Genomic DNA, 15509 nt, shown 5'->3' on the forward strand with positions numbered 1-15509 from the left:
GCGGTGTTTGACATAAGGATTGCCATCAATACAAGAGGCAGTAACAGCAGACAGGGTAGAGGCTGGCGCATGTTGGCCGCGACAAATTTGTACCCCTACACGTTCGAAGACGCCGTGTTCCATCTAGGCCGCATCTTCGCTGACAAGCCAGGGGACTTGTTTCATCTGGTTGCCATCCTACGGTACGGGAGATTACAAACGGAATGCACAAACCATCATTTGCATCCCTAACGGTACTCCACAATTTTGCAGGGACCAGTCATCCCCCGATCAAAATAAGATCGCCGATCCTGGATGTGCATTTGCATCCGCGATCCGGTCTAACCTGGAACCTTGTAGCTACTTTGGCATATTGGGATCAACTATCTTAGCAGTCGTTACCCATGGTACCATTGATGTGCAACATGGTCACACAATCTACCACGATCGGACCGTCACCATCTACCCAGGTATTCCATTTAGTATTATATTTTTAACCCTCTCGCCTTCTCTTTCGTTGTTGTACTACTTACTAGTACTAGTAGGAGTACTTTTTACCTTGGAGGACGCGTATAGCTAGCTAGGCCCTTGAAGACTTGAACCCACTAGCTGCCACCATTTTTGTTTTTCCATGTCTTACTATCTCATCCATGTAGCCAAGAGTGGCTATATATAATAAGCCGGTTATTTTACTTCCTCTATACCGGAGTAGTACTATTTGCTGCACAGTATTACTGACCGCCATATTTGAGCACAATTATTATGCATGGACCTTGACTGTGTATGTCAACATGTCTCCAGATCTGAGATGCCGCATGTACCACATGAACGGCACCGAGTTCGACCCCCGTGATGCTACGTGGGTGCCGAGGAACACTCTTGGAGAGTACTCGCTTTTCATTGGGGAGAGCTACCCCATTGTGAAGCGGATGCCACCTTCCATGCACGACACCGAAGGCCTGCCGTTCATGAAGCATGGTTTTCTCTTTAATGTGCACCGCCGCATGAACGACATTCTGGGACGCGCTATCCCTGATTTATGCCGCTTCAGCTTGGATGAGTCTCCATCGTGTGGAACCGGACTAGAAAGTTGTGACAATGATTCCCGCTGTCCACCGCTATGGATCATGCCATCCATGAAGAACACCTAGGACTGGAACCTGGAGGAGGACATGTAGCCCATCTATAACGTGTAAGTGGGGTATGGTAAATTGTGAACGGTAGCGCTGTGAATATATGTAGACTAGTTGTGCACAAATTCATCACATGAATTGGAGATGAACTTGTGTGGCTTACTGGCATTTGTCCTTTAGAATTTATTACTAGTAAATGTGTTATGTGTACGTGCAACTTGTGTGGTTGTTGCACGGGCTCCAACACGCTCTCTGAGAAAAAAAGGTGGCACAGATTTGGATATAGGTGACGTGGTGACATCATGCAGTAGCATCGTTCGATATAGTTGTAGTATACTCCTACTAGGATGACAACTCCAATAAATCCTAGCACTTGGCTCTTTGCCTCTTCCGGAGGTTCAACAGTTCGTACTCATGTGAACCTTGCACTTGGCTCTTCACCTCTTGGGAAGGTCCAACAATGATGATACTACAGTACAATATCCTTCTGGCAATCTGACACCGATTGAACTGTTGCACGTCCACCGCGAGGGCGAGGGCGAGCGAGAGGGAGAGGGGGAGGGCGCTGTAGTCAAAACCCTATCCTCGTCTTGCAAGCCACCGCGCGCGTGGGCGACAGAGAGGCGTAGTAAGCAAGCTTCTCCTCGTTCGGTGAGTTTACGGGACACATCAAAGCAGTACTAGTACTAGTCCATACTGCGTCTTTTCCGGTTAATATGGCTTAATTTGAAACGAGAAAAATACACTGGCGGTCAACGTATGTAACAATACACTCTTTACGGTCACTATATATAGATTTGTGGTGATTATATGATCACTAGCTCATCGCAGAGCACCATATTGCATCCTACTGACCGGCCACATAGTCGACATGGCACTTTGTCAACTGGTTAAATTGTCACCTGGTTTCTCGGTCCCACCTGTCAGTTGGCAGAGCAAGAAATGAGTTAAACAAAACTTTACGCAGGCGTGACAGGAGTCCAACCCTTGCGTGCGAACCACCCTGGCTGTGTATGTGAGTGCATGCACGTGTACTCCCTCGGTCTTCCAACAAAGAGTGTACATCGGCTAAAAAGCAAAGACTGTACATCTACACTTCCAATGCATTTAGCCTTTAATCTAAATCGATATTGATTGACTAATGCACCAACTTTTGCTCTAGCTATAGGCTACATGTCTATCCTTAATTACAGCATCCAACAACCTTCATTTAATCTTCTTCTCTCAATGGTTGCATGCACACATAAGTCTGCTACATTTGGGCGTTAATTATGCCCTGTTCAATGCGTAAATCTCTAAATGTACAATCTTTCACGGACGTAGGGAGTAGGTTGAGCACGTGAGCGTGAGCGTGTGTGTTGCGTCGTGTGCTGTGTGCCGCATGGGTGCGTGAGTGTTGCGTTTGTCCATGTGTACGTGTGAGTGTTGCATGTTGCATGCGTGCATGCATGCATGAGGCTTTTACTCCCTCCCATTGACATGTTCATATTTCAAGCTTCCTCTGTTCCCTCCATATGGTGATACTCCCTCTGTTCCCAAATACGGAGTAAAAGCTTCCCTCTATTCCCAAATACGGAGTATTTGTCTTTCTAGAGATTTCAACAAGTGACTACGTACGGAGCAAAATGAGTGAATCTACACTCTAAAAGACAATATTTAGGAACGGAGGGAGTAGCAAATAAACATTAAGTTCTCTTGTTTTCCCCTCCTTGGTCATGGTGCACAACCAAAGATGACTTATTCACCTGGATGGAGGGAGTAGATGGTCAAAGTTTGACACAAAATTAATGCATTGGTAAACATAATTTTTTGAGGAAAACGAGTGCATTAATTGAGTGTTTTTGCAAAATTCAAAAATTATTCCACCACTCATCATCTACCTTGGTTGATGAGATTTTTGAATTGAGCCCTATAAACTGGAAAGGAGGTAGTACTAGTACTCCTACATTATTGGCGCCGGGTGCCATGGCCAGTGTTTCATCTTGTTGGACAGGATGAGGCTACTTCCAATGCATCGGTGCTTAGATGGGGTGCTAAGCACATTAAAAACTTTAGCAACTAAAGCTCCCAATGCATAGTAGGTGCTTAACTTGTTGGTGCTAAGCATCCTTTATTTAATGATTTTGTAACTAAAGTTCTTCATGTGTTGGTGGGATTCTTCCATTTAAGTCTTTTTTCTATGTTCTCGCGCTTAGTACTGGGGTCACCACACTTATCTCTCTCCTCTTAATTACCTTGCCACATCAGACTTTTTGCCCACATGACAGCCTTAGCACCTGTACAAGGCGGAGCATTGGGAGGGGCCTGAGCATACAGGCATAGGGATACTGTAGATAGGAAGTCTTGGCGATCCATTATTCCCCATCTCAGTCAGAGAGAACTATTCAACTAGTCTTCACAGTGAAGTGACAATACACGTTGCAGCAGATGGGACACTTATTAATAAGCTGAACAAGCATGTTGGTGTTACTAAATTAGCATTACCCTGTACTGCCATCATGTTTGCCAGTGGAGCACGCTTCCACTAATACGACTACGCATCTCTCTCCTCCATTAACTGACATATGAGCCCTCTTGAGGTAGACCCACATGTCATCGGCGTAACTATTTACACTCCGAAGGACGGTATATCCTGGTAGTAGTACTAGTAGAATTGAGATTTAATGCACTTTCTTCCCCGTCTTTCACTCTTCTTCCTCCTCTCTTCTTCTTCCTCCTCTCTTCCCCATCATCGGCCGCACACCATTTCCCCCCGCTCACTACTCGCCCGCCCGCGCCATCTTCCTTGGTAGCTCGTGCGTACCATATCCCCCCGCTCACTGCTCCACCACACACGCCATCTTCTTTGCTCGCCCGCCCGAATCTACTTCCTCGATGGCTCGCAGGCACCGAAAACCCCAGTCACTCAGCGCCCTAAAAAACCTATGGCAGAACTGACTGACATGCAGAGCTGCAATTGGAATTCTCTCCCCAATGTTCTCTTGGAGTAGATCTGTAATCGTATGGACCTGCTCAGCACCGTCCGTCTGGCCGCATGCTCGGTGTCTTTGTACCATCTACTTGTCTGCAACCGGCCGACTCTTTTCAAGACACCCTGCTTGCTGATGCCCGATCCTCGCAGATGGCCCAGACACAGACTTGACGATCCTACGTAGGTTGCCGTGGTGCCCCTCGACATGCTACCAATACCCGTCCACCTGTCCATCATGTGCGGCCAATACTGGGCGGGCATGAAGGCCAACTGGATCATCCTCATCCACCAATCTGGTAGTACGTGGCGTCTCATGGATATCTGCACCCAGCGAGAGATCACCCTTCCATCGTTGGATACCACCGCCATCGAGCCTCGCGGCCCGCCGGACATTCCTGCCTACTACGCACGATACGCGTCGAGCTTTTGGCTCGACCTCTGTTTGCTGAAGGTTGTAATCAGCGAAGTTCCCACACCATCAGAAGACTACATGGATTACAAGCTCATTGCCGTGTTCAACATGGGATTAGTCTATCTGGAATCCAGTTGCCATACATGGTTATGGCTCATCATCAATCCTCTTCAGCCAACATTTATGTCTGATGCTATAGTGCATGATGGCATCGTTTACGCGGTTGACGCACAGATTGGTTGCCTATACTGGTGGAATCTATCGTCGTGTAATTGTTCTATCTCATCTCATCTTTACCTTATGATACAGCTGCCTGTTCATTTTTACAAATTTAGAATATATACTATGTCTATAACCACATCATTGCTATATGTTCCTCTCATTTCCTAGATTTTTATGACCACACATGTTATTGTTAGAGTTGATATGAGAACAATTGGCATCTAATGATTGTTAGAATAGATATTATGAGTATAACCTCATGATTGCTATATGTTACTCTCATTTCCAGGATTTTTATAACAACGCATGTTATTGCTTAGAGTTGATATGATAACTGTAGTAAGTGCTATGGTAGAATATGAGTAGGCCCTGTCATATCTGTTTTCCTCTCATTGTTACATGATGTTTGAACCATGATATATTGCTAGAATATGAAAGCCATTGGCTTATTTTTTTAACTTGGGGTATGATTATGACCACGGCATTGCAATTCTCTGTCTATGATATGTGTCACTGTTATAATAATCTTAATTCCACACATACTCTGAACATGATTGTTTATTTTTGTCCTTTTGGTCTCCAATTTGAATTGTTGCAGCAGACGCAAATGCGCTGGCCTTCATGATTCCAGGACCTGGAATCATACCAGCCGATGGGTGGTGGTTTATCGCTCGTTCAGCTGACGGCGGTCATTTGATGCTCATTTGCACGTACCAAATTGACCAAACCATTACATCAAACCACATGCAGTACAATGCCTGGGGCGTTCGTGACATTGATGGCTATGGCTGCTTCGTGTTCGAGAAAGATCCCAGCTCCGTTGGGCCAGGCGTATTCAACTGGAGGCGGGTTTACAGCCTCGGCAACCACTCCATGTTCCTCGGGCTCAATTATCCGATCATCCAACCAATCATCGATCATATCACCGGTGATGATTACCGTGCTATGCAACTTCCATTCGCCAGGGGGAACTGTGTTTACACATCATACCATGGGTTTCATGAATCACCATATCCAGAGATTCGTCGACACAACTTGTTGCCAGATAATCTTCAGTGTGTGAAAGGCATCAAGCTTCCATGCGATGGATGGCTTTTGCAAACCCGACATGCGGCGATGTGGTTCATGCCAATAGCAAATATGCACAACTTGATTCGTACTGATATCTAGACTGAGCCATGTATCCTGCTGCTGTAGCAGACCCTCTTTTGTTGGATATTATGTACTGTTGTTAGTTTGAAGCACTCCTCTGGTTTGAAGGATAGATACCTTTCTGGGATCAAGTGCATCCTAACTCACCTGCATAGGATGTAATATATATATATATATATATATATATATATATATATATATCAATTAGGCTTCAAGTGCGTACTTGTTGGTGAAGGTGTTGTCCAATGGGAATTATATTTTGTATTACTCATGTAGCCTACAAAGTCCGTCGCACAGCCTTGTAACTTCTTACTCCATTTCTAAATTTGTACTAGTCCTCTATACCGTATATTGCACTACATGTACTACTACCTCCCTCCTGGTTTATTGGTCCCCTTCGCAATTTGTGTCAAATTTTGACCATAAACTTCACTAACTAAATGTTAATGCATGTCACAAAAAATTATATCGTTTTATTCGTATTTGAACATAGTTTCCAATGGAATAATTTTCGGTGACATGCATTGACATTTTGTTAGTTAAATCTATAGTTAAAATGTGATACTAAATACGACTAGTAAGTACTCGTACAGTAGCAGTACTAGTATACGTCGGTCAAATTATTCATCATGTGCTCACATTGAATTGACGTGACAACACGCTGCGCGTGAGGTGACTCAAGAATCCCGGCGGCGTGTTCGGGTATTGTGGACTTCAGATTTGGTGTACTACCACTTATCGGTCGAAATATTTCATCATTCACTTAATACAGTCGATTGATCATACATTGAGTACCATATAACTTAATTAACCGATGCAACTCCAAGAAGGATTGGCTGGTGCTGCCAACTGGCGTCATGTTCGATCCCACGGATTAGGAGCTGATCGAGCACCTTGAGGCCAAAGTGCGTGCTGACAGCACGAGATCTCACCCTCTCATTGATTTGTTCATACCAACCATCGACAACGAGCACGGAATATGCTACACCCATCCTGAGAAACTTCCAGGTAAGACACCGATCGGCCGTCTACTTGCACAAACATATTCCTTTGTTTATAGCTCTATTTTTATTTTTAGACGCGGACCTAGTGAAGCAATTACAATTTGACAATTAAGAAAAAGTGAAACAAGTGACTGCAACATGCCAAAGATGTTATGAAAATGCCAACTACGTACACTAAATCCTGTATTCGACAATACTGCAGGTATCACACTGAGTGGCCTAAGCAAGCATTTCTTCCTGTGCAATTCCAGGGCATTCAAAAGGGGCACGTGGACGCGTCGCAAGATTTAGTCGGAGTGCGGCATGCACGCGATGTGGCACAAGACCGGCAATACCTTGCCAGTGATGGTCAATGGTCGGCAGACGGGCAGCAAAAAGGCTATGCTGCTGCACACCAACAAGAACTTCGACCATTCCCGCAAAAAAAGAACTTCAACTAGCAGAGGACCTACTAGGTGATGCACCAGTACCACCTCAGGGACCTGGAGCAAGAGAAGGAGCGGGAGCTGGTCCTCTGCAAGATTTTCTACCAGACAAACACTAGGGCCAGGACTAAAAAGATTATAAGTTAGTTTGGTATTGGTACTTGTACTACCTTGTCGTCCGCAAGTTGGTATTGCTGTTAACGATCTTTCGATATGAACTTGGCATTTGCTTCCAACCATCATGCCGAGGGTCGACGTGGATATAAAGTTGAATCATTTGTTTCAAAATGAATTTTCAACCACTTTATTTTTATTTGATGGGTAGCATAAGCACATGCCGTTCGAATTCCCAGTTCTCCAAATTTTTCGAAATAAGTGCATGCACTTATTATCATGATGAAAAAACAATATACCTCCTGCATCCCAGTTATCAGTCCGTACTTGCAGAATTTTCTCGTTTATTGAGGAGGTATATTGTTTTGTCAGGTCGAGCAAGTTTCAACTGGGTTGTAGACTGCCCAGGCTTGGGTTTGTTTTTAACATGCCCAGCCCATGACGACAATGGGGCACAAAGATCCTGCAGGTATCTACTGGCCTCTGGCCCTCCAGCATTAGTTACATTTTGTCTTACAACATCCGCAGGCAGTTTTTTTACTGAATCAAACACACAGCCCAGTTATATTTTCCTCTTGAAACGCCATGTCCTACTTCCGTTTTCTAATCTCTACCTATAGTTTTACTAGTTCATATACATGTATCATTATATTGAAAATACATAAAGTTCCCTTTTCATATTTACATCCTTATTTTTGTTGTTGTTTTCCCTCCTAGCGCTGATTTTTTACCACTGGTTTTCCCTTAAACCAACTCAATTGTCCCACGTCTTGTTTGCTTACAAAAACAAAACGATTTTTTTGGCAAATCAATAAGTTCTTAAAAAATGCTTATCATTTCGGGATTACAACAGTTCGGACTACACCGAAATATGCAAAATAAGGTTGAACTTTTTGACCATGGTCCTGGGCAGAAAATGGGCTGTAATAAATTACTTAAGAATTAGCGAATGGGCTGAAACTATTTAAAAAATAGCAAATGGGCTCTATGTTGTCTGCCACAGATTTGGAGGCTGGCTTGTGGGCCTACTAAGTTCATGCGTACACAAGGTTTCTCAAAAAAACTTAGTCAAACATCGACTCTACCAGCGTCAGACCGTTAGATGTCAATCTAACGGCAATCATGCTTCTTCAGTCTCTGATCTTCTTGCTCCAGCCGCCCAAACCACCGCCGGCGGAACCACCTGCTCCCGCCTCCCGTGGCCGGTTGTGCTGCCGGGCAGGCCTCACGGCCCCACCATACTCGTATCCCTGGCCTGGCTATCCCTCCACTCACCCACATCTCCTGTTATTTTCCAGCGACGGAAGCTGAACCAGTCAACCCTCGTAATACCCACTGTGTGGGAAGCCACTGCCGTGTCTTCCCCGGCTCCGTGTCGTTCCCTTCGTAGGCCTCGCTGTCGTCCACCGCCTTGGTGCTCTCGGCGCGGCGTTGTAAACGTGGTCAACGAACGACATCCATCGGAAGTGGACTGTACGTGGAGAGGCTGACAGTTGGGTCCACGGCCGCACGCAAGGAAATGCCTCCTTATTACGTGAAAAATAATGATTCTTGCACCTGACATCTGGGACCAACTGAAAGGGCCTATGTATTTCGCGAAAAAACGTTCCCGCCACTAACAGCTCGGACCCACCAGCTATATCTTCGCACGCCTGGAAGTGCTTCCTTATTACACACAAAAAAATGAATACCCCCTGCTAGCTGGGACCCACCATATTTGAGGCTGACTTGTGGGCCTACAAAGTTGATGCGGACGGAGGGCTTTGTCAACTAGTCAATATGAACGATTCTAGCTCCAGTGACCGTACGATGTCCATCCAACGGCCGTAGTCCTTCTTCAACCTCTAGTCTTCTTGCTCCAGCTGCCCAAACCAGCGCCGGTGCCGCGTGCTCCTACCTCCCATGGCCGGCTGTGACGCCGCGGAGGCGTCCCACCCCCTACTACTCCCACTGCTGGCCAGGCCATCCCTCTACTCATCCACACCCCCTATTATTCTGCGGCGACAGCAGCCTCACACCGCAGCCGAACTAGTGAACCCTAGTACTCCTCTCCGCGTGGGCATCCATTGTCGCGTCTTCCCTGACTCAGTGTCATCCCCTTCTTAGGCCTCGCCGTCGTCCAACGCCCTGGTGCTCTCGGTGCGGCGTGGTCAATGTGGTCGACGAACGACTTCCAGCGGAAGAGTACTGTACGTGGAGAGGCTGACAACCGGGTCCACGGCCACAGCAAGGAAGTGCCTCCTTATTACGCAGAAAATAACGATTCCTCCACCTGACAGCAGGGACCCACCGGACGGGCCATCGTATTTCTAAAAAACATTTCCCCCCTGACTGCTGGGACCCACCAGCTACATCTTAGCACGCAAGGAAGCGTGTCCATATTACAGGCAAAAAAATGATTCGCCCCCCGACTGCTGGGACCCACCAGCTACATCTTCGCACGGGAAGAAGTGCCTGACAGTCGGGACCCACCTAGTCGAAGCGTACGTAGCGTTGTCATTCTGGTCGTGAACGTGTACATACATAATGGTCGATGTAGAGGCGCGCACGTGTCGTAGTAGAAGCGCGCACGTGGCATGTACACATACGTATAGCGGCCAGGGTACAAGAAAGTAAATACGGCCACGTACATACATACGGGCGGGGTCTCGAACTCCTACTCGCGCATACGTACGGCCAGGGCTCGTGTACATGGCTGGTTCGGAACGGAGAAACTGCTCATCGTCGTGTTCATGGGGAGGCAACAAAATGCGTCGTGTGCATCGGGAGGCAACGGAACATGTGCTGTTCATCAGGAGCCAACCGGCTTGGATGGAACAGCCGATGGAAACGAGGCCTGGCGTACCGCAGAACGAAGGAAACGGCCTTGTGTTCGACCGGCCACGGTCGAAACAGGATCCTGTTCATCGGGAGGGGTCTGGCGTACCGCAAAACGGAGGAAACAGACTTCTCTTGCTCAAAACGGGGTCCTGTTGATCGGGAGGGGTGTGGCGTAGCACAAAACAGAGGAAACGGACTTGTGTTGGAGCACTATGGTTGAAACGGGGGTCCCGTTCATCATGAGGGGTGTGGCGTACCGCAAAACGGTGCTCCATGGGATACTGTTCATCTCCACCGTCGACTGCCTCCACGGGCTACTCTTCATCCACCGTCGACCTCCTCCATCCTCCACCTGTGATTGTTCGTCCACGGGCTCCTGTTCATCCAGCCTCAACCGTGCACTCCTCCACTGGCTACTGTTCAACCAGCCCTCTCCACGGGGTCCTGTTAAACCACCCCTCCACAGGCTACTATTCATCTAGCCCTCCATCGGCTACTGTTCAACCAGTCCTCCATGGGGTCGTCCTGTTCATCCACCTCTCCACCGGCTCGATCGACCGGGGTCCTTTTCATCCAGCGGCAACACCACAGGTTCCTATTCATCCAACCCCCACCGGGAACTGTTCATCCAAGCCCCCCAACAACGCTCACTGTTCATCAAGAGGCAGCAGGTTCGACCGGCTTCAGTTAGCAGTAGTAGCGAAGGAATCGCTCGATCGGGTTCAGTTAACAGCCATCAATCGATCGCTCGGGTTCAGTAATGCGTAGCCTTCAGTGCAATCGCTCGGGTTCAGTTAGAGCCCAACGCCTCGCTCGGGTTCAGTTAGAGCGCAACACCTCGAACACGCGCGTATGTGTACTGGCGAAACGCGCATCGCTCGGCCCCCGACCTCCCACTGTAACCGGGAACTCCCCGATATTTTCCTCGCCCTCGCTTCTACCACGGGTTTTACCGTCATGCATGTCCCAAAGAATGTCATGCAGCTGCGTCTCCGGCCCACCCAGGACGAAAAGCCCATTTTCTGTCATGATTTTTTGTCATAGAAGTAGGAGCCCACCACATATATGATGATACTTGGTTTTGTCACAATTATTATCATAGAATTGTCATAAGCATGAAAGAAAAAAATTCGTTCGGCCCAAAATGTCATGGATGTGTCTTTTTTTGTAGTGTAGGAGATAAAACCCCCTGTAATTCATTGAAGTATAACAAGGAAATTTCAATCATTCGTGATAATGATTCGCACTGATGATATAATCCATCGAGATTGTAGTGCAATCATTCATGACTTCTGATAATAATTCCAACTGCAAAACAAATGCTTCGAGAGAAATGGTTTACCAGGCGGGGTTATTAACATTACAACACAGAAGTTTTGCATCGTAGCATATACAGTCTTCAAGGCATAAGTTCCAACGCGAAACCAAACCAACATAATGCAAAAGAAGGCAAATCTATTGAAACTCAATGTAATTCTCCCCCTTTTTGTCAACTAGTGTCAAAAAGGTGACAAAGAACATCAGTGCGGAATTGGTGAACTTGATTCACTCTGAGGCATCGCCAGAAGAACTGTCCGAGGAGGTTTTTAATTCGGAGGTAATTGGAAGATCTTCATCGTTAACAGCAGCAGATTTTCCTTCAGGAATGGCAGCTTGAGGCTGAGATGATGAAGGCACATTTGGTTCAGGCACTTGAGTTATACGTGATTGCACATTTCCTTCAGCTGGTTTTTCTGTCGGTGAGGTGCTTTCAGATTCTTTGATTATATTGCAAAGCTTAATATGTTGTAGATCAGTAATTGGCTCTCGAGCAGGTAGTGGAGGAGTACTGTGAGTTTGATAATCTTCAACTAAGAGGCCTTTGTCAATGTATTCATAGAGCTATTTGAGATCAGCATCAAGAAGTTGTTTCTTGGGAAGAATATGTGAAGTAACTTCTAGAGCCGTTTCTTGTTCTCATCAGCAATCACAGGTGTAATTCTTGTACAATTGTTGATAGCATTCAGCTCGGTAGCAATCTGTTCTTTCTCTGGTCGATCTTCAGCAATGCGTTTTAGCAACAGTTGTTGCGTGTGCGACCTGACTTCAAGCTGTGATGGAGGTTGATGAGTAATCATTCGGTTGCGCTGAGGCAGTCGTGGCCCATCGAATCCTTTGTGATAATCTTGAGGGCTTGACTTAGGCGATTTACCCCAAGAAATAGCTTGCATGACTTGCAGGGTGTCCCGAATTGGAGGAATGAAGCTTTTATGGCTCGCCTTTGCCAAAATTCGGTTCTCATGGAATAATCAACCACTTTCTGAATCCATGAGGCATAGACTTTGCGGGTTTTCGAATACTGAGCATAATCTTTCAATATGCGCGGAAACATATCCTTCACATGAAAGAAAAATCTCTCAAAGATGGCATATATTGCATTTCGAAGAACATCTATGATTGCACCATCAGTATTCATCCCAACTATCAGATCCAGGGCTCCGCAGACCCAAGAAGGTTCAAACTCTGGGGCGTGCGCGAAGATCTCAATCTCTCAAGCCTGAAGCTCGTCGCCCTACAACCTAGCCTCGCCGGATTCGCGTGAGCAGGGAAGAAGATGAACACGACAGTTTACCCAGGTTCAGGCCACCTTGCGTTGTAAAATCCTACTCCTGCTTTATGGTGGATTGGCCTCATGAGGGGCTGAGGATGAACAATTACAATGGATGAACAGCCTCGCGAGGGCTATGGTGGTGACGGTGGAGAGGATCTCCTCTTGGTTGGGCTCGGATCCGGAACCTCCTCTATGGTGGTGACTAACCTATATTTATAGTGGCCATGGTCCTCTTCCCTCAAAACTTAGGCGCGAAGGGATCCCACAATGGCCAATTTGAAAGGGGGTAAGAAGTACATCTAATCCTGACGAAAGGTGGTCTTCCCCTGCAAAGCTTCTGGACATGATGCAGCGTTGGGCTCGGTGATGACATCCGTCCTTCTGAGCTCGTGGTCTTGGTCTTGTAGCACCGGAATGGAAAGCTTTGGGGGATTCCTTGGGAACCCGCGTCGGCCCTTGCTCCCTTAGCACCAAAAGGGAAACAGTCTCCTCTAGGCCTGCTGGCACCCACCTGACCATGGTCGTCACGTCTCATGTCATCGCAGCCTCGGGAGGTTAGTTACCTACATAGAAATCTCCACTCCTCGGGAGGCCGCCTGGGGAGGACGCTCCCTCTGGAGGTCTTGCTTTTGTCCGCCTCGTGAGGCCGGGACCCTCACGAGGGTCTTGTCTTGAGAGACTTGTTGCTGAGCCATACCAGGCCGTCGGGGGAGCCACGCCGTGGGCTGCAGGCAGGCAAGTCTGGGTACCCTAGTTCCCAAAACGCCGATAGTAGTCCCCGGGCCCAAGGCACGCTCGGGCTGGCTTTGGGGCGAAGCCAAGGAGCAAGGTCGAAGCGCCATGGGCCCCAATGCCTGCAGGCCAGGTTCGACGTGTGGCACTTGACAACACGCAGACGCCACCGCTCCCCATGTCGTCTCAGCAACCGCCCAGGCTAACAAAAGACTGGCGTCCGCTGCAAAGACTTCATTGCTTCCCTTTGCCTTGCTCCAGATCCCCTTCGCCCAGCCGAAAGCTTCTCTAGATCCCATCGCAACTCCGCCCCCTAGCTTTTCGTACTCCAACGCCGGCGACTCCGCAGATGGCTCCCGGGAAGTCGAAGCCTGCAACGCCAGCCGCAAGCTCCTCCTCCTCTCCTACGCCAGCACTTGTCGCATCCTCCATCGCCGAGGTGGGGCACCTCGACCCCGTGCTCCTGCAGACGGCAAGCGAACACAACGAGTGGGGCGAAACCGTCATTTGGGTTGTCTCCGCCGAGCAGCGGACCTTGGCACGGTCGGTCTATCCCTTGTTCCTCCACAACATCTTCGCGGGGCTCGTCCGCCCCTCTCGGGGTTCTTCGTCGCCGTCCTCAACCACTACCAGATCCATGCCCTGCATCTTCAACCCAACTCCATCCTCCTCTTGTCTGTCTTCACCTTCTAAGGCTAGGCCTTCGTGGGCATGAGGCCCTCTGTGCCACTTCTCCACCATTTCTTCTGCATGTGGCTGCACGATTCGGCGAAACGCTCTGGGTGCATGTCGTTCATCGTGGTCCACAATGGCAATGTGCTTATGAAGGCCGGGAAGAAGGTGGAAGGCTTTCGGCACCGCTGGGTCTTCGTGGACACCAAGGGCCTCAACGAGCGGCTGGAGCTGCCGACCGAGCTGCCCGGACGGCTCGAGAGGTGGAGCCACGAGAAGTTCTGTGACCCCCGGGCGGAGCCCGTCCTGAGAAAGATCACCTCGGGTATGGAGGTCAAGGTGCTGACGGGTGGCATGCTTGTGATGAAGTTCCTGAGGAGACGCCTGGCGCCGCTCCAGTCGCATACGCGCCCCTTGTGGGAGTTCTGGGGCGCAACGAACGAAATCACGCTGGACCCCGGGAGCTTGACGGGCGATAAGCTGGACAAGGCCATGGCCGTCCTGCTCAATGGGGAGCCGGGGAACCTCCCCGAGGCCCATGTCCCACTGTACCTCCGCGGGGACAGGGAGGAGCTGGTCGCCTCCATGCCTGCCTTCAACGAGCTGGGGCTCGTCTCAGCCGAGCGCCTGAACTCTTCCGTGCCAGCATCCTCCGGCAGCAGTGGCGGCAAGGAGGACTCAGAGGAGAACTCAACCTATCTAGTCTACCAGCTCATCGCCCTACAGCCTAGCTCGATTCGCGTGAGCAAGGAAGAAGATGAACATAGTAGTTTACCCAGGTTCGGGCCAACTTGCGGTCTAAGACCCTACTCCTACTTTGTGGTGGATTGGCCTCACGTGGGGCTGAGGATGAACTGCTACAAGGGATGAACAAGCTCGTGAGGTTCAGGGGTGAGGAATCAGTCAACCCCTTCTATGGTGGTGGCTAACCTATATTTATAGTGGCCTCGGTCCTCTTCCCCCAAAAATTAGGTGGGAAGGGATCCCATAGTAGCCAATTTGAAAGGGGACAAGTAGTACATCTTATCCTAACAAGAAGTGGTCTACGCCCACAAAGCTTCTGGTCGTGACGCAACGATGGGCTCGGCGATAACATCCATCCTGCCTTGCTGGAAATCTTGGTCTTGTTGCACCGGAATGGAAACCTTTGCCAGATTCCACGGGAACCGACACCTGTCCTTGCCTCCTTTGCACCAAAGAGGAAACTGACCCCTCTGCGCCCGCTGGCGTCCGCCTAGCCTTGGTCGTCACGGCTTGCATCATTGTAGCCTCATGAGGCTGGA

Source organism: Triticum aestivum, chromosome 2D, assembly GCF_018294505.1.
Source record: "Triticum aestivum cultivar Chinese Spring chromosome 2D, IWGSC CS RefSeq v2.1, whole genome shotgun sequence".
NCBI classification, from domain to species: Eukaryota; Viridiplantae; Streptophyta; class Magnoliopsida; order Poales; family Poaceae; genus Triticum; species Triticum aestivum.